General features: G+C 46.6%; 1 protein-coding gene and 1 pseudogene across 4 annotated transcripts in view; one reads left to right on the top strand and one right to left on the bottom strand.

Moving 5' to 3' along the window:
- LOC118972692 (ras association domain-containing protein 4-like) overlaps positions 1–14,652 on the bottom strand; it is a 47,546-nt pseudogene extending 32,894 nt beyond the window's left edge.
- Positions 1–20,296, top strand: part of LOC118972697 (protein DEPP-like) — a 40,956-nt gene extending 20,660 nt beyond the window's left edge. For 2 of the 4 annotated variants that reach the window (XR_012133274.1, XR_012133273.1), the window contains one exon: positions 19,616–20,296. The gene's annotated coding sequence lies outside the window, so the exon portion shown is untranslated. Of the gene's footprint in view, positions 1–2,426; positions 5,809–16,687; positions 16,871–19,615 lie in introns of those variants that run through there. The other 2 variants (XR_012133275.1, XR_012133276.1) reach the window with 2 other exon arrangements.
- Positions 20,297–20,312: the final 16 nt, after the last annotated feature.

Raw genomic sequence — 20,312 nt, 5'->3', positions numbered from 1 at the left:
ATTCCCCCAAAGCATGTGGGGAATATGTACATTTTGCTCCATTTAGTAGGAATGCTTACAAGTGGAATTCTCTATTCATCAGTGATTGGTTATTCACAGAAGATGCTTTCTGAGGCACTCTGGGTTGGGGGCTGCTAAGGAGCTGCATGGCTTCAGTTGCATGCTTTTCCTCTTGAGCCTTAGTTTTCCCACCTGTACAATGGGAGTATTGATCTCCAATGGGTTACAAATTTTCTGACCTGTAGAACTTTGTTCAAATGGAATATTATGCAAATCAGACTAAAGGGGGCTGTATGGTGGGAGGCAGGGAGCCTGTGGATAAAGTGAAGATTCCTATGGCCAGGATTCTCACCTGGCCCTGGTCGGCTGGCTCACTATGCATGTGTGGGGATTACGTTGTTATTGACTCTATATAAAGAGCTCTGCCCAGTGCTCTGGATGACAGAGTTGCATGGCTGCAAGGCTGCTTGACTACAGGAGAGCAGAGACTGGAGTGGTGGCAGCGCTGAGGACAGAGACTGAGGTGGCTCGGAGGACAGCGAGGCCCAGAGGAAGAGACCGGCTTGCTGCATGCAGACTGGCTGAGTGGATGGGATTCTAGTGATGGAACTGCGACCGTAGGAATAAATCTGAGTATAAACCCTTTCACTCCAAGAACATTCCACTGTCATTCCTCAGTTTCACTGAATCCATAGTGAGTTTGCCCGGGGCTGAAACCCACTGGCAAGGCAGAGCCCCATCCAGGGCTTTGCTTAGGGCTCCAGATAAGCACTGTGCTGAGTGACATATGAGACCCTCCTCACACCAGAGAGCTATACCCTTGGGAGTCTGCTTATTTAAAGGACATGGCCAACATACTGAGTGTCTCCAGCAGGACTTGGGTGACACCAGTTGAGGGAGGCTGCTCAGAGGAGAGAATCAGGAGGAAGTGAAGAATGGACCTGGATTGCACATGACAAAGTGAGAAAGTGGAAGGTGGCTTTTAGGATAAACAGCTTAGCTTGGGCAGGGATGGAGAATGGGTTGCATCATCCACAATGAGGACAAGCGGTGAGTGAGGCTGGGGTGTGGGAATGAAGCACCCGCTTCGCCAAAGGGGCCTCCTACAACTTGCCAGGCTGGGTTCAAGCCTTATGGGGTAGGAAGCTTGATCCAATAGAAAAACAATTTCTCCTATGAGAGAACCATGCATTTTGGTGTCCTCTGACATTCACCATCTGTGTGTCTCTAAGCAAGTCACATGGTCTCGTTGGTTCTCATATTCCATTCCTCCACCCCAAGTAGGTAACATTCCCTACCTCCCTAAGTTGCAGACCTGAGCTCTTGGGCCACCTGAAGAATTCCACTCTGAATCTGAACACTGTGCATTTGTGTCTCCTGTACCAGACTGGTGGCTGACATGATTGTCATTCACTGGGAAAATCCCAGTGTCTTGAAGAGTTCTAATGTGAGCTGCATGCACACCTAAGAGGCAGGCTAGAGGTAACAGTGAGCTGCCCCTCACTGGCCCTTTGCAGTGGGCAGGGCCTTACAGTCTCTCAGGGAGTGCTTCCTAACACTTTATGAAAAGCACAATCGTATTTTTTAGATAAAATCTTAGGCAAAAGTCCAATATACAAATGGATGAAAGCTAAGAAACTTTAGTGGAAACAAAGTTGGGGAGAGAATGGGCTGGGACCGGTCCACCACTCAGGCGGTCTGAAATCCAGGTGACAGATGTACCAGGGCAGGCCAAGCCCCGTCACTCTGGGGAGCCCAGCTTCTTTGTCCTGGCCTGCTCCCCAACCCCTAGCCCCACAGCACTCAGCTCAGGCTGGAGGAGTCTGTCCCCACCTGGACGACTCAGGCTGCAGCCAGGGCTTCCTGTCCCCCAGGACGGTTTGCCAGCCACAGTTACCTGTCCTCAGTGAACAGGCAGTGGATTGTTTTTGCTTTTCACTTCAATGGCTGCTGAGGACGGCCGGCACCACAGCCTGCCCTCCCTCTTGTCCCTGGCCTTTGGCTTGGGACAAAGGACACTGAAGCCTTTGTAACTGCCAGGCTTGGTCCTTCTTTCCTCTTTTGTGGTCATGGAGCCAGTTATCACAGAAGAAGGCAGCTCTGTGACTCTTTAAGGTCACCAACACAGCTCCATTCCTACTGGCCAAAGAAAAAAGGCTAATGAAGTGGCATCTTCATGAGACCAAATGAGTGCATTTGAAGCTCTTATTTCCAGACTATTTGCTGCCTACTTTTCAGTCCGCACAATGCCCTCTTTTTCATGAAATGATGGTGAAAAGAGTTGGTCATTGTTGTCCTCTCCTGGTAAAATGGAAAATGCACCAGTATCCAGATTAAAGTGTTCTGAGGATGTCTGTGAAATCTGAGGGCTTGCTAATGTCTGTTCTAACTCTTCATAAAATAATGATTCCGATTTTCTTCCTTAGGCATGATTCATAAACGTGCAAAGAATGTGTCGTGGGAAGTAAAAGGCAGAAGGCACAGCATGTGGGGCACAGCTGAGAGCCTCCTGGCCTAGTCTGCTCCGACTAGGAGGCAGAAGTTCCCGGCACACGTTCTGGTGACACTGCAAGGCACTCCTGAGGGGCCCAAGGCCCCTGCTCTGGAGCCAAAGCCCATCCCTCTAACCTCCAAATGCCAGCCAGGGCCAGCAGGGAGGCGCTGAAAACAATGAACCTTTAATGGACCTTCACAGCATGTCAGCCAGCAAGTGGCAGGAGGGAGGCCAGGGAAGAAGCAGCAGTGCCTGCTGGCTGCCTCTGAGAGGGGAGCTGGCTGGACACAGCCTGTCCCTCAGCATATTTCTGCTGAGAAAACCAGCTGCTGGGTTGTGAGTGGTAGGCAGGGCCTTGGCAGCTGCAGCCCCCTTCCACACTGCTGTCCTCACCCTCCTGTCCAGCTCCCTCTGCCACCATCATCCCCTCTGGCTTGGCCACACCCCTGCCTACCCAGCACTGAGGCTGGGAAGCCCTGGGAGGACAGGGCACTGTCCAGGTGGCGATGATGGTGGCGGGAGGGGAGCAGAGGAGGTGGGTGGCTACAGTGGGCTACACTCACCCCTTTCTCCTGGGCTGACTCATGGATCCCGGCTCACCTTTACTGTATTCCTCCCACCCCAGCAGTCCTGGGCCCACACTGCCAGGTCTCCGCGGGCCCATTTCAGCTCCCGGACCTCCCAGACATGGCTGCCTTCCTCTGAAGAGCCTGGCCCTCTACACGCACGCAAGCTGGCCTCCTCACGGCTTTCTGACAAACTCAGACCCCTGCAGCAGGTTTTCTGGTTTCTGCCCTTGCTTTCAAGGCATATCAACTTGGGGCAAGAAAGCCCTTTCCAATTCTCCCACTCTCCATTATATAAATGCTCCTTGGACCTGTGGGGGCTCTACCCCCTCCACCAGGCTCACCTCTTTCCTAAGGAAGAAGGGATCTATGGACACAGGAATCCTATCAGTCATGCTTTTTGGACAAACAGGTGCTCAGAATGGCCACTGGCCAATACCCTGAGTGCCTAGCACCAGAAGTGCAGCCCAGGTGCCCTCCAGTGCTTGGTGCCAGCTGCTACTGAGCGCTCCTTGCGGCCACACCCACTCACCTCACCTGTGTGCCATGTGATGGCCTCCTGTGAGACACCGTGTGCCTCAGGATATTCTGGGCCATGGTGCCCAGTGGAGTCTCTTGAAAACTTAACACTCTCCCCAGAAAAATGCAAATGTGCATGAGTGTGTGTGCCAGTACCCTTGCACTCAATCTACATACCCTCCAGGGGGATCAGGAAGCCCCTCTTCCTGTGTCCCTGGGTCCCCAGATTCCAGGTTAGGAACTCTTGCTGAGGCATGTCACAGGAAGAGAGAGGAGGCAAGGGGCCCTGCAGCGAGGAGTCTGGGTGTGAGTTTTGCATCAAGGTGGCATGTGACTCGGCATGTTGTGCCATCTCTCAGGCCTTGGTGTCTAATAGGATTGTTCTGGGAGCTGGTCTAGTGTCCTCAGGGCTCTTCCCAGCTGTACTGTACTGTCCCCAGGGTCAGGCTGGGCAAGGGGAGGAGGTTCCAAATCTCTCTCAGCAGTGCATCCTGGGGAAGGCCATCAGCCAGCCAGAAGAGACTGAGCAAAGGGCAAGTTCCCCTTTGTGAAAAAACTGCAGAAGCTTTAAGAGATGCAACTACTTTCTATTTGATTTTAATTTACTTTAAAACAATTTCAAAATATTTTCTTCATTATCTCTGTGACAGGATAACCACTGAGTTTTTTTTTTTTTTTTTTTTTTTTGAGAGGGCATCTCTCATATTTATTGATCAAATGGTTGTTAACAACAATAAAATTCAGTATAGGGGGGTCAACGCTCAATGTACAATCATTAATCCATCTCAAGCCTAATTCTCGTCAGTCTCCAATCTTCTGAAGCATAACGAACAAGTTCTTACATGGTGAACGAATTCTTACAGAGTGAATAAATTCTTACATGGTGAACAGTACAAGGGCAGTCATCACAGAAACTTTCGGTTTTGATCATGCAATATGACCTATAAACAATCAGGTCAAATATGAATATTCGTTTGATTTTTGTACTTGATCTATATGTTGATCCCCCATTTCTCCTACTATTATTATTATTTTTATTTTTAATAAAATGCTGAAGTGGTAGGTAGATGCAAGATAAAGGTAGAAAACATAGTTTAGTGCTGTAAGAAGGCAAATGTAGATGATCAGATGATCAGGTGTGTGCCTATGGACTAAGTATTAATCCAGGCTAGACAAGGGCATCAAGACATCCACGGGTGCAGAAGATTTCTCTCAAAGCAGGGGGGGTGAGGTTCTGAGCCTCACCTCTGTTGATCCCCAAATTCTCACCTGATGGCACCCCTGCGACTGTGCCTGTCTTAGGTTGTTCCTCCCTTGAGGAATCTTACCCGTCTCTGGCTAACCAGTCATCTTCCGGGGCCATACAGGGAAATGTAAAGTTGGTAAGTGAGAGAGAAGCCATATTGTTTGCAAAGGTTAGCTTTTTACTTCTTTGCAGATTTATGCCCTGTGGCTTCTATGCCCAGCACTTGTCTCAAGGTATCTTTACCACCTGGAGGAATTATGATACTCGGTAAATTCGATATGAGGCATGAATTCTATTTAAGGGTTGTAATTAGGAAGGAAGAAGAAAAGCTATAGATGTAGCATACGAAGGAAACTTGGGAGGATTGATTATTTCTTTGACATATCTTCTTGTATAGTACCTTAAGTATGTATAGGTTTTAAACTACTAACTAATTTGCACACATATATTAACATAATAGGAATACGGTGACATAAACAAAGCAAATCTATAATTACCATCCATCTCCAGTGAAGCCAAGAAAACCATTTAGGCACCCTAGGCATTTGTGAAAATTTATCTATGATATGATGGATATTGTCCAACTGTACTTGAACCATCAGACAAATTAAAGCAGCCCATTTCTGGGATCTGTTCACATCCCATATGTTCTTTTAACCATAGATAGTCTATAGTCATGAGATTTTGGAGTGCTACAACTTGCACCCCTCCCAACTCCTGGTTGAGTTCCAACAGTACAGATCCGGTCAAATTCGTTGTCTCACTGTATGCACATGCCAGCCTAGACATCTCCCTCCTCATTCTTATGGCAAGTCCAGGAGATGGTGGGCTGGATGCAGCCACAACCGCAGCATCGTCCGAATCCCTGTGGAGGCTTTTTGATGATCATCCCCCGGCACAAGTCCTCCAGAGAGTGCTGATGCCGGAAGCTCCTCCTCATATCGTATCTTAGTTCATTTTCTGGGTATCCAAGCTAGGCCTTGATCTCCTGCATAGAAACAAACAGACCCTTTGCCCACACTTTGACATGCCCTCTATACCACTGTACAGAACTCATTGGAGGTCAGCACACAGTAATTGCTTTTTTTTTTTTTTTTAAATTAAGAGAAAGGAATATTATCAGAAAAGAGTACCTCCATAGCTGATCATCTGACACCCTTTAAGTGATCAACATTAAGGATATTTAAAGCATGCGTTGATCTTTGATTTACCAATAGTTTTATCCTGTTAAGGAGTAATCCCCCTTTTCCTTCTTTCTTTCTTTCTTTCTTTCTTTTTTTTTTTTAAATTTTTAATCTACACTTAGATGAAGAATACTATGTTTACTATGCTCTCCCCTATATCAGGTCCCCCCTAACAACCACATTACGGTTACTGTCCATCAGCTTAGCAAAATGTTGTAGAGTCACTACTTGTCCTCTCTGTGTTGTGCAGCCCACCCTCCCCTTGCTCCCTCCCCCCCATGCATGCTAATCTTAATAACCCCCTTTTTCTTCCCCCCCCTTATCCCTCCCTGCCCACCCATCCTCCCCAGTTCCTTTCCCTTTGGTACCTGTTAGTCCATTTTTGGGTTCTGTAACTTCACTGCTGTTTTGTTCCTTCAGTTTTTCCTTTGTTCCTATACTCCTCAGATGAGTGACATCATTTGGTATTTCTCTTTCTCTGCTTGGCTTATTTCACTGAGCATAATACTCTCCAGCTCCATCCATGTTGCTGCAAATGGTTGGATTTTTCCACTTCTTATGGCTGAGTAGTATTCCATTGTGTATATGTACCACATCTTCTTTATCCATTCATCTACCGATGGACATTTAGGTTGCTTCCAATTCTTGGCTATTGTAAATAGTGCTGCGATAAACATAGGGGTGCATCTGTCTTTCTCAAACTTGATTGCTGCATTCTTAGGGTAAATTCCTAGGAGTGGGATTCCTGGGTCAAAAGGTAGGTCTGTTTTGAGCATTTTGATGAACCTCCAAACTGCTTTCCACAATGGTTGAACTAATTTACATTCCCACCAGCAGTGTAGGAGGGTTCCCCTTTCTCCACAGCCTCGCCAACATTTGTTGTTGTTTGTCTTTTGGATGGCAGCTATCCTTACTGGTGTGAGGTGATACCTCATTGTAGTTTTAATTTGCATTTCTCTGATAATTAGCGATGTGGAGCATCTTTTCATGTGTCTCTTGGCCATCTGTATTTCTTTTTTGGAGAACTGTCTGTTCAGTTCCTCTGCCCATTTTTTAATTGGGTTATTTGTTTTTTGTTTGTTGAGGCGTGTGAGCTCTTTATATATTCTGGACGTCAAGCCTTTATCAGATCTGTCATTTTCAAATATATTCTCCCATACTGTAGGGTTCCTTTTTGTTCTATTGATGGTGTCTTTCGCTGTACAGAAGCTTTTCAGCTTAATGTAGTCCCACTTGCTCATTTTTGCTGTTGTTTTCCTTGCCCGGGGAGATATGTTCAAGAAGAGATCACTCATGTTTATGTCTAAGAGGTTTTTGCCTATGTTTTTTTCCAAGAGTTTAATGGTTTCATGCCTTACATTCAGGTCTTTGATCCATTTTGAGTTTACCTTTGTATATGGGGTTAGACAATGGTCCAGTTTCATTCTCCTACATGTAGCTGTCCAGTTTTGCCAGCACCATCTGTTGAAGAGACTGTCATTTTGCCATTGTATGTCCATGGCTCCTTTATCAAATATTAATTGACCATATATGTTTGGGTTAATTTCTGGGGTCTCTAATCTGTTCCACTGGTCTGTGGCTCTGTTCTTGTACCAGTACCAAATTGTCTTGATTACTATGGCTTTGTAGTAGAGCTTGAAGTTGGGGAGTGAGATCCCCCCTACTTTATTCTTCTTTTTCAGGATTGCTTTGGCTATTCGGGGTCTTTGGTGTTTCCATATGAATTTTTGAATTATTTGTTCCAATTCATTGAAGAATGTTGCTGGTAATTTGAGAGGGATTGCATCAAATCTGTATATTGCTTTGGGCAGGATGGCCATTTTGACGATATTAATTCTTCCTTGCCATGAGCATGGGATGAGTTTCCATTTATTAGTGTCCCCTTTAATTTCTCTTAAGAGTGACTTGTAGTTTTCGGAGTATAAGTCTTTCACTTCCTTGGTTAGGTTTATTCCTAGGTATTTTATTCTTTTTGATGCAATGGTGAATGGAATTGTTTTCCTGATTTCTCTTTCTATTGATTCGTTGTTAGTGTATAGGAAAGCTACAGATTTCTGTGTGTTGATTTTGTATCCTGTAACTTTGCTGTATTCTGATATCAGTTCTAGTAGTTTTGGAGTGGAGTCTTTAGGGTTTTTTATGTACAGTATCATATCATCTGCAAATAGTGACAGTTTAACTTCTTCTTTACCAATCTGGATTCCTTGTATTTCTTTGTTTTGTCTGATTGCCGTGGCTAGGACCTCCAGTACTATGTTAAATAACAGTGGGGAGAGTGGGCATCCCTGTCTGGTTCCCGATCTCAGTGGAAATGCTTTCAGCTTCTCGCTGTTCAGTATAATGCTGGCTGTGGGTTTATCATATATGGCCTTTATTATGTTGAGGTACTTGCCCTCTATTCCCATTTTGCTGAGAGTTTTTATCATGAATGGATGTTGAATTTTGTCAAATGCTTTTTCAGCATCTATGGAGATGATCATGTGGTTTTTGTCTTTCTTTTTGTTGATGTGGTGGATGATGTTGATGGATTTTCGAATGTTGTACCATCCTTGCATCCCTGGGATGAACCCCACTTGGTCATGGTGTATGATCCTTTTGATATACTGTTGAATTCTGTTTGCTAATATTTTATTGAGTATTTTTGCATCTACATTCATCAGGGATATTGGTCTGTAATTTTCTTTTTTGGTGGGGTCTTTTCCTGGTTTTGGTATTAGGGTGATGTTGGCTTCATAGAATGAGTTTGGGAGTATTCCCTCTTCTTCTATTTTGTGGAACACTTTAAGGAGAATGGGTATTATGTCTTCTCTGTGTGTCTGATAAAATTCCGAGGTAAATCCGTCCGGCCCCGGGGTTTTGTTCTTGGGTAGTTTTTTGATTACTGTTTCAATTTCTTTGCTTGTAATTGGTTTGTTTAACTTTTGTGTTTCTTTCTTGGTCAGTCTTGGGAGGTTGTATTTTTCTAGGAAGTTGTCCATTTCTTCTAGGTTTTCCAGCTTGTTGGCATATAGGTTTTCATAGTAGTCTTTAATAATTCTTTGTATTTCTGTGGAGTCTGTCGTGATTTTTCCATTCTCATTTCTGATTATGTTGATTTGTGTTGACTCTCTTTTTCTCTTAATAAGTTGGGCTAGAGGCTTATCTATTTTGTTTATTTTCTCAAAGAACCAGCTCTTGGTTTCATTGATTTTTGCTATTGTTTTATTCTTCTCAATTTTGTTTATTTCTTCTCTGATCTTTATTATGTCCCTCCTTCTGCTGACTTTAGGACTCATTTGTTCTTCTTTTTCCAGTTTTAATAATTGTGACGTTAGACTATTCATTTGGGATTGTTCTTCCTTCTTCAAGTGTGCCTGGATTGCTATATACTTTCCTCTTAAGACTGCTTTCGCTGCATCCCACAGAAGTTGGGGCTTAGTGTTGTTGTTATCATTTGTTTCTATATATTCCTTGATCTCTATTTTGATTTGTTCATTGATCCATTGATTATTTAGTAGCATGTTGTTAAGCCTCCATGTGTTTGTGAGCCTTTTTGTTTTCTTTGTAGAATTTATTTCTACTTTTATACCTTTGTGGTCTGAAAAATTGGTTGGTAGAATTTCAATATTGTGGAATTTACTGAGGCTCTTTTTGTGAGCTAGTATGTGGTCTATTCTGGAGAATGTTCCATGTGCACTTGAGAAGAATGTATATCCTGTTGCTTTTGGATGTAAAGTTCTATAGATGTCTATTAGGTCCATCTGTTCTAGTGTGTTGTTCAGTGCCTGTGTGTCTTTACTTATTTTCTGCCCGGTGGATCTATCCTTTGGGGTGAGTGGTGTGTTGAAGTTTCCTACAATGAATGCATTGCAGTCTATTTCCCTCTTTAGTTCTGTTAGTATTTGCTTCACATATGCTGGTGCTCCTGTATTGGGTGCATATATATTTAGAATGGTTATATCCTCTTGTTGGACTGAGCCCTTTATCATTATGTAGTGGCCTTCTTTATCTCTTGTTACTTTCTTTGTTTTGAAGTCTATTTTGTCTGATATTAGTGCTGCAACCCCTGCTTTCTTCTCACTGTTGTTTGCCTGAAATATGTTTTTCCATCCCTTGACTTTTAGTCTATGCTTATCTTTGGGTTTAAGGTGAGTTTCTTGTAAGCAGCATATAGATGGGTCTTGCTTTTTTATCCATTCTATTACTCTATGTCTTTTGATTGGTGCATTAAGTCCATTTACATTTAGGGTGACTATTGAAAGATATGTACTTATTGCCATTGCAGGCTTTAGATTCGTGGTTACCAAAGGTTCAAGGTTAGCTTCTTTAGTATCTTACTGCCTAACTTAGCTCGCTTATTGAGCTGTTATATACACTGTCTGGAGATTCTTTTCTTCTCTCCCTTCTTATTCCTCCTCCTCCATTCTTCATATGTTGTGTGTTTTGTTCTGTGCTCTTTTTAGGGGTACTCCCATCTAGAGCAGTCCCTGTAGGATGCCCTGTAGAGGTGGTTTGTGGGAAGCAAATTCCCTCAGCTTTTGCTTGTCTGGGAATTGTTTGATCCCACCATCATATTTAAATGATAGTCGTGCTGGATACAATATCCTTGGTTCAAGGCCCTTCTGTTTCATTGCATTAAGTATATCATGCCATTCTCTTCTGGCCTGTAGGGTTTCTGTTGAGAAGTCTGATGTTAGCCTGATTGGTTTTCCTTTATAGGTGACCTTTTTCTCTCTAGCTGCCTTTAAAACTCTTTCCTTGTTCTTGATCCTTGCCATTTTAATTATTATGTGTCTTGGTGTTGTCCTCCTTGGATCCTTTCTGTTGGGGGTTCTGTATAATTCCATGGTCTGTTCGATTATTTCCTCCCCCAGTTTGGGGAAGTTTTCAGCAATTATTTCTTCAAAGACACTTTCTATCCCTTTTCCTCTTTCTTCCTCTTCTGGTATCCCTATAATACGAATGTTTTTCCTTTTGTATTGGTCACATATTTCTCTTAGTGTTGTTTCATTCCTGGAGATCCTTTTATCTCTCTCTATGTCAGCTTCTATACGTTCCTGTTCTCTGGCTTCTATTCCTTCAATGGCCTCTTGCATCTTATCCATTCTGCTTATAAATCCTTCCAGGGATTGTTTCACTTCTGTGATCTCTTTCCTGACATCTGTGATCTCCTTCCGGACTTCATCCCACTGCTCTTGCATTTTTCTCTGCATCTCATCCCATTGCTCTTGCATTTTTTTCTGCATCTCTGTCAGCATGTTCCTGATTTTTATTTTGAATTCTTTTTCAGGAGGACTAGTTAGGTCTGTCTCCTTCTCAGGTGTTGTCTCTGTGATCTTTGTCTGCCTGTAGTTTTGCCTTTTCATGGTGATAGAGATAGTTTGCAGAGCTGGTACAAGTGACCGCTGGAAGAGCTTCCCTTCTTGTTGGTTTGTAGCCTTTTCCTGGGAGAATAGCGACCTCTAGTGGCTTGTGCTGGGCAGCTGTGCGCAGACAGGGCTTCTGCTTCCTGCCCAGTTGCTTTGGGGTTTATCTCCGCTGTTGCTGTGGGCTTGGCCTGGCTGGGGCTGTTCCTCCAAAATGGTGGAGCCCCGTTGGAGGGGGAGCAGCCAGGAGACTATTTATCTCCGTGAGGGGCCTCTGTGCTTCCTGCTGCCCAGGGGGTTAGAGTGCCCAGAGATCCCCAGATTCCCTGCCTCTGGTCTAAGTGACCTGTCCTGCCCCTTTAAGACTTCCAAAAAGCACTCTCCAAACCAAAACAACAACAGCAACAATGAGAGAGGGAACAGAAAGAATGGAAAAAAAAAAGGAAAAAACAAGCGATTTTTTTTTTTTTTTTTTTTTTTTTTGTCCTCAGGTGCCGGTCCCAGGCACCCGCTCACTGATCCTGCTGCCCTGTCTCCCTAGCACCAGGGTCCCTGTCCTTTCAAGGCTTCCAAAAAGCACCCACCCACCGGTCCCGCAGGGAAGGAACGCTCGATATTCTTTGTCTTCAGGCACTGGTCCCAGGTACCCGCTCACCAGTCCCGCCACCCTGCCTCCCTAGCACCGGGGTCCCTGTCCCTTCAAGGCTTCCAAAAAGCACTCGCCAAAAAGAGAAAAAAAGGGGAAAAACGCGCGATTTCTTCCGTCCTCAGGTGCCGGTCTCAGGCACCCACGCACCGGTCCCACAGGGAAAAACGTGGGATATTCTTTGTCCTCAGGTGCCGGTCCCAGGCACCCGCTCACTAGTCCCGCCGCCCTGCCTCCCTAGCACCGGGGTCCCTGTCCCTTTTAGGCTTCCAAAAAGCACTCGCAGAAAAGAGAAAAAAAAAAGGGGAAAAACGCGCGATTTCCTCTGTCTTCAAGTGCCGGTCTCAGGCACCCGCCCACCGGTCCCGCAGGGAAAAACGTGGGATATTCTTTGTCCTCAGGCGCTGGTCCCAGGCACCTGCTCACCAGTCCCGCCACCCTGCCTCCCTAGCACTGGGGTCCCCGTCCCTTCAAGGCTTCCAAAAAGCGCTCGCCAAAAAGAGAAAAAAAAAAAAAAAAAAAAAGGGGAAAAACGCGCGACCTCCTCCGTCCTCAGGCACCGGTCTCAGGCACCCGCCCGCCGGTCCCGCAGGGAGAAACGCGGGGTGTTCTTTGTCCTCCAGCGCCGTTCCCAGGCACCTGCTCACCGGTCCCGCCACCCTACCTCCCCAGCAACGGGGGCCCGTCCCTCTAAGGCTTCCAAAAAGCGCTCGCCAAAAAAAAAAACCGCTCCGGTTTCTCTCCACCCGCCGGTAGCCGGGGGGAGGGGCGCTCGGGTCCCGCCGGGCCGGGGCTTGTATCTTACCCCCTTCGCAAGGCGCTGGTTCCTTGCAGGTGTGGATGTGGTCTGGATGTTGTCCTGTGTCCTGTGGTCTCTATTTTAGGAAGATTTTTCTTTGTTATATTTTCATAGCTCTATGTGTTTTTGGGAGGAGATTTCCACTGCTCTACTCACACTGCCATCCTGGCTCTGCCTCCACCACTGAGTTTTTATAAGGATCTGGATTTAAAGCTCTGCTCTGGGACTCTTTAGCTGTGTGACCTTAGGCAAGTCCTTTTCCCTGTCTGAACCTCAGGTTCCACACTAGTGGAATCACTGCTGTGAAGGTGAATGAGGGAACATGTAGGATGGGCCTCACCCATGATAAACAGAAGCACCTGTTCATAGGTCACAATAGGAGTCCCCTGGGGTTCGGGGAGAAAGTGGGATTCCAGAGATGGCAATGTGGAACTCAAAGAGGGTGGCGCCCTGCCAGCCGGAGTCTTGCCAGCTGTGAGTGAAGACATTAGTTGAGTTTACTCCCAACCCAGGGCCCAGGTCCCCAGGGGCCCAGCCCAGAGTGTTTTCTGAAAGACCTCTTCATTAGGGTCTCCCTTTCAGGCTTTGTTCTTACAGGATCGACATGCAACATGCCTGAGTTATGTTCTTGTTCTTTGTTATCTGTCATTGTCCAGCTGAGCCTAAGGGACCCTGGGCCTTCACTCTGATCTCGGCCTGCAGACCACCCACTGGGGCCTCACGGTGGAAACCCCGCCCAACCGCCCACTTTCACACTGACACTAATCTGCGGCAGCTATCCCTCACTGTCCAGCCTTGAGGCACCAGCCCAGCACACAGAGAGAATTTTGACAAGAGCTACTGAAAATACACTAAAGCACTAACAAAGTACTGAAACACTCATTACAACTTCCAGCCAGCCGGCAAGTTTTTGACCTAAATTCAACGCCTTTCATCCTCTCTCCTCTACTTAGCTTCCTCGGCCTGACTGCAACCCCTGCTCCTCCTCCCTCTCCCCAGCACCTCCCTCTTCCTCCCCAGCACCTCCCTCCTGCAGGCAGCAGCTCAGGAGATACACTGGGCATCAGACAGAACTCATTTACCTGGTAGTTTCACCAATTCACTCACAGACTTTCTATTTTTGTAAGTCACGGCTTTGTGCCATGAACAGTCAGACTGCAGTGAAGCAAGCATATGGCTTTGGAGTCTAGGCTGCATGGGTTCAAATTCCAGAACCCAGGCCTCATTTCCCCGCCTCCTTGGTGACACCAGCTCTCTGGAGCACAGCAGGAAGGCTGGGGGCCCCACGAAGCCCAGATGCTGACACCACTCCCGCCGATGCGGAAAGCCCAACATCCCAATCCCCTTACCTGAAACGCGGCAATCCAAGCATCAGGGCTGCGGAAGGGGGTGCGGCGAGATAGAGCCCTTGGGCGCGGGTCTGGGCACACGGGCCCTCTGCGGCTCCTGGGTTGCTTTTCTGGCTGCGAGACCAGACGTCCAGAGGAGCCTTGAGCCTCCCTGGCTCCAAGAGCCCTGCCTTCCCAGCCTGTCCAAGAGCCCGCACCCCCCCCCCCCCCCCCCCCCCCCGCCACAGGCCGGGTCCAGCCGCAGAGTACCTGCGCCCTTGATCAAGGGTTGCGCAGCGCCCGCGCGAGCCGGACCCGCCATTTCTCCCGGGGCCCACGAGGCACTGCTGAGGCAGCCCCGGGGCGGGTGCGGGGGTGCGGGTGCCGCCCATGGACCCTCTTGCCCTGGCATCACTTACCGTGCAGTTTCGACGCTGCCAACGGCGCTGTGCCCTCCCGGTGTCCGCTGGCACGCGTGTCCTAGTGCCGCCCCGCCCCTAAGCCTGTCCATAACCCCGCCCCCCACCGGTCACCGCCCCGCTCCGCCCCCGAGCCAATGAACAGCTCTATCTCTCGCCTCCCCTCCAAGCCCCGCCCCTCGCCTCGTCCTGGCCAATGAGCAGCCCCATTTTTGTCCCGCACCGCCCCTCGGCCCCAGGGCGCTGCGTCCCCAGGGAGAAGTTGGTGGGTGCGGCCGGGCGCTCGCTGCCACCACCGTGGGCGCCATGTAGGAAGTCGGCCTGGCTGGAGTTGAGAAGAGCTGGCCCGCCCCGGGCACCGCCTGTCTGTTGGAGGAAGACTCCGGGCGCTGAGGCTGAAGGGACCCCCCGCGCACCTGGCCTGGGCACCTGCTCCCCCGTCCTGTCACCAACTCGGACCGCTTTCGTTTCGTTCCGTCGGGGTTCCTAATCTTTCCAGGCACATGGCCGCTTTGCCTCAGCTATGGCCCTTTTGGGAAAACGCACGTTATTAGAAACTCCAGGATCTGCGACTCGCTTGAGAGGGAAGGTGCTAATCCTATGTTAGGGCTGCTGGATTTGGGGTACAGACTGGGCTCTTTCACCTTCTTCGTGTGTGACCTTGCTTGTTGCAGTCGCTCCGGACCTTAGTTTCCCCACCTGGGAAAATGAGGGTGATGTTGCAGGTGGAGTTTGTTCTCCTCCGTTCTTGTTCCCCTGGAGAATTGAAAGGCAGAGACACAATAGTGAAGTAGAGCAAATATTTTTTTTGAATACACTCCAAAGGATGTGCCAGAGTCAAGGTGGAATGGCCTCTATCCATCCCTTAGGCTGGAGACCTTTATATTACTTTCTGGGTAGGCGGCACCTCTGTGACTGACAAGGTGCCGGGCGGGTCACTTCATTGGCAGGTCCATCTATAGCCATCCCTTTCGGTGCGCATGTCCTTTCTCAGGAAGCAGTGTGGTTTGGCAGTTCTTAGTTTTGTTTGCTAGAGCTCGTGCTGGGAACTGGTTTGGCCTGGTCCCACTAGGCAAGAAAGTTATCACTCTGCAAAGCCTTTGTTATCTTCAGGCGGCACCCATCTGTGCAGAGTGTGGATGGTTCTTTCCTTGAACCTTATCTTCCCTTTCCCCAGCTGCTCATGTCTATCATTCTACCTAACAATAAGTTGGCCAGGCCAGGATCCTTCACCTCTGCTTTTGCATGAATTCGTGGAGAAGGTTCATCCTCTGTCAGTCAGCTCAGGGAGTCCCTGTGCCCGGGGACCTCTACTCCTGCACAGCCCAAAGGTCTGGCCATCAAAGCTGAGGCCAATAATGTGGGGGCTTCTAAAAATAATGGGTAAAATTCAGCATAGCTCTGACCCTCTGACTCTATTCATGTCCAATAGGACAGGTTAATAGCACCAGGATAACATACCGTTTCCCCAGCCCTGGAGTGAGTCATCTCTCTGACCTAGTTGATGCTGTCTCCAGGGCCAGGACTAGCCTGGAGTGAAGAGACTGATAATTTTTTTAGGGTTTCAGGAAGCAACCTGATATGTCCTGCACACCCCCTGTATGTGAGGATTGTGCTAGGTGCTTTACAACAACAGGGATCACACACAAGCCCCTCAGCACTCCTGGGAACAAACAACTTGTTAGGAGCAGCTGTGTACTAGCCCCTGATAATGGCTCAGGACCACTGTATTTTTCATACAGCACTTAAAACCCAATAGTAGGTTACAAAATGAAGTTAGCAGATGATGTGGTTAGTATTTCAAAAATAGAAGAGAAAATATCAGTGTATCACACACATTGTCAATGTAAGTTGTGTTTTATAAAACTTCTGTTTGCATTATTTATGTTTCAGTTATATGTATTAGACTGTGATATAAAATATGTTTCTCTGTGGAACATGGTAAAAAGTTTAAAAGCTACTGTTTTAGTCAATCTTGACAATTCTTTTCATGGCTCTCCCAGGTTCTTTTGACTCACTTCTGGGCAAGGAGACAGGGAAAAGTGAGCTGGGAGAGAAGGGATTTGAGGGAGGATGAAGAAGATTTTTGCTTTCTTGGCAGAAGGAACAGATATTCCTCCCCCCTGCTTTTCTGTCTCAAGTGTGAATATAATGTGTGATATCTGGAGCTTTGGCAGCAATTTTGAGATTGTGATAAACAGCTGATGGAGAATAAAGATAAAAGGAGTCTGGATCTTTATTAGCATCACAGAGCTGCTGCACCTTGCCTGTCCTGCATACTCTACACTTCTTGCCATGGAGAAATGTTGTTCAAGCCAGAGTTGGTAAGTCTTCTATAAAGGACCAGATAATGAATATTTTAGGCTTTGCGGGCCAAACTGTCTGGGTTCCAACTACTTAGCTCTGCTGTTGTAGCTTAAAAGCATCCATAGACAACATGTAACACAAAGGGCATGGCTGTGATTTCAGTAAAACTGTTTATAAAAACAGGTGGCAAACCACATGTGATCCATGGGCTGTAGTTTGCTCTAGATGATCTTGTCTCCTTTATCACCCCTCTGACCTCATCTCCTACTACCCCTCCTTCTTTCTGCTTTGGTCATACTTTCTTTTCCTCATACCAGGCCACTCCTCCTCAGGTCCTTTGCAATTCTGTTCCCTCAGCCTGGAAGACTCTTCTCCCAGGTATCTGCAGGATTATCACCTTCAGCTCCTTCAGGTCTTCACTCAAAAATTGCTTCATCTTGAGGTCTTCCTTTTGCCCGCAACTAAAATGGTGCACATGTTTTACTCTGGCACGCTATATATCTTAGTTCTTTATCATGAGCTCCTTGAGGGAGGAAGACTGTCTCAGAGATATCAACTGTTCGGAATGTCACAATGTTTAATCAATATCTGGTATATAATTGATTTTTTTCCTTTCTGCCAGAATCAGGTAAGAAAACAGACTCAGGGAGGCTCAATACCCCTTCCAAGGGGACACAGCAAGTAAAGTGGTAGAATCTGGGTTTGCATCTTGGTGGCACTGGGAGGTCATGTGTGTCTCCAGAGTGTGAAGATTGAACACCATCTACTTCTGTTGGAAGATCAAACCTCAGGGAAGTTGAGGCCACACAGAAATTCCTACAAGATGTTTTGCCCTGGGGTATCACTGCAGTAAAGGAGGCCTTTGGGAGCCCATTTAGGGAATAGGGCATTATCCTGTTCATCTTGGGCAGTCTCACTTTTTATAGTATCCTTATATCAGGAAGTCTTTAGAAAAGTCATTGTTTTATGAACAGTCCAGTCTGACTTCTAAGATCCATAAGAAAACCAAGTGGAAACACCCACGATTCAACATTTTTAGTCAAAGAGTCAAAACAATGAATTCATATTTGATGTTCAAGCTGGGAAACACGAAGGAGCCTAGAGTCTGGTGAAGCATATGTGACCTCATGCAGTCAGATAAAGCTGCTGTTGGGGCGGGTGTTCGGCTAAACTTTTGCTCGAGCCTTCTTGACTCCCGGGCACTGTCCCAAGAAGAAATTGCCTTCTTCCCTCTGGTGCTTTGACAGGCCAGTGGGGAAAACGCCTTGGTATAATCACATATTGTGAAGATGCAATGAAAGTTCTCTGAGTTTTGAAGAACAGGTTTATGTATTTTAACATGAAAAATATTAATAATGCCCATTTGCATGGTCATTCCCTTAAAATGGTAATGGGGAGTTTGAATTAAAATTACTGGTTAATTGCCTAAGGCCTTTTATGGATGATTTTGTATGATTTTTTTTCTTTCACTGTTGCCAGTGTAAGATTCAGAGCAAGTGAGATTTAGAGCAATTTTTCAAAACGTCTGTGTGATCCCAATTACATATTCTTTAGAAAACAATTGGATGCTTGCACTTGATGGTCGGTAAGATCCAGCTTAAACCAGGCAAGTTTTCCTTTGCCCTCAATGGGCTCCATGTTATCAAAGCCCCCAGCAGGAAGAGGCCACTTCCAGCATGCTTCTGGCACCATGTACTTGGGTGGAATCCCTGGGTGGTGAGGTCATCCCATTGCATGGTCCTAACATACAAAATTTGCCATCTGTTTCCAGATGCTTTCTCAGATGAAGTCATCTGCATACATCTACCTTTCTTCTGTAGGTGAAATGGTTTTCATTAACTTCACTTGTTAGCTTATAAATAATAACTTCAGTTTAATAAATGGAGCTCTTCAACCCAAACCAGAGGCAAGACTGGAAATGAGAATTTATTCTCCAGAAGAACATGAATTTTGACAATGAATGCTGCCTAAGTGCCTTCTCAGTACACACACACACTCTTTGTGTGTTATTTATCCTTATGGTTATGCCTTGGCAAGGCTTCTGTACCCACACTGCAGAGCGAACATGTGCTTAGGTACAGGGTTTCTCAGGAGGGGCAGAGCTTGATTTAGAAGGTGAGAGCGAAAAGTTGGTGCTAAAACTTCCTTTTGAAGAAAAATAGCTGCTTAGCTCAAGCCCTTTCTCCACCCAGTCTTGAGGAAAGGGTGTGCCAGTCCCCAGGTCTGCTCCCAAGATGCACTGGACCAGGACGGCATGAACATCTACCGGCAGAGAATGAAACTGACCTGGTTTGTGGATGAGTCTAAGGTCTTTCTTCACCTTCTGCTCCCTATTTGCCTGCCACTGGACAGCTTTACTTTAATATGCATTTTATATTTATATTTATTTATATTATTTTTATATGTTTGTTTTGGTTCACACTACATACAAATTAGAGGCTGCAGAGGGACAGCTCTCCACTTCCTTAGGCTTCTGCTGCCTTCCCGAGTCCCCCTCAGAACTCTGTCACCTTCTCACCCACCCACACATCCTACACCCTCCCCTCCTACTCAGGCTCTGTTCCTGGAGGAGGGGGCTACCTGGAACTGCTAGAAAGTCAGTTATTACGAATGGACACTGTAATGGCCATGAGTTGATAATCTTAAAAATACAATAAAAATACTGTATCAACACAAGATAACTGAAGAAACTGCATTATCAGTGTAACTATAATTTTAATAATATAAAATGACTTTGTTGTTCAATATTTTGATTCACTTAGCAAGACTGTTTTCTGGACATGGCATGAAACAGCACAAGGGCAGGAGGATTTCCAGAAGGACCATGCTTCTCCAAGTGGAATGTCTTCATTGAAGATTTCCCTCTACAAAGAGCCTGTTTTTGTTGGGAGCCAGAAGAGCAAGACAGTGAGATTTAAGACTGTGAACTAATAAGCCAGTAGGACCTCCCCTGGAGCCAGGATATTAAAGAGCCAAAGGAAGTGGAAGCCTTTCCGATGGAAGAGAAGAATCTGGAGTCGACACAGAGCATTTGCACGGACAAGGGTCGTGTGTCCAACTCCTGGGCTGTGAATGCAAGGGCAGCCTCAGGGCGATCGGGGGAGATTTGCCAGGCAGAATATGTGGCTGCTGCTGTGTCCAGAGGAAGAGCAGCCCCCTCTATCTCTTCTTCCAAGCCTGCAGTTCCGGAGGAATGTGAAGCATTCCCAATGGGTCTCTGGCAAACTGGCTAGACTTGACCTGTTAACCTTGTGTTTAAAAACACATCTTAGCTGAGTTGACCTCACCTGAGAACCTGCCCTCAAAGCCACTTCTGTTTAGCCCCTCGTGTGACAGGGCCTGCCCATCCCCAGGTTTCCTTTCCATCCTTTGTAACTCAAGTGAGGACATGTGTAAGAAAGGAGGGTGCCATATAATAATAAATGTCTTAAAGTTTGTGTCTATTTGGGAATCATCTCT

This window comes from Manis javanica, chromosome 7 (assembly GCF_040802235.1).
Source record: "Manis javanica isolate MJ-LG chromosome 7, MJ_LKY, whole genome shotgun sequence".
NCBI lineage: Eukaryota > Metazoa > Chordata > Mammalia > Pholidota > Manidae > Manis > Manis javanica.
The sequence above is the reverse complement of the archived record's forward strand: the minus strand, read 5'-3'. Positions and strand labels throughout refer to the sequence as shown.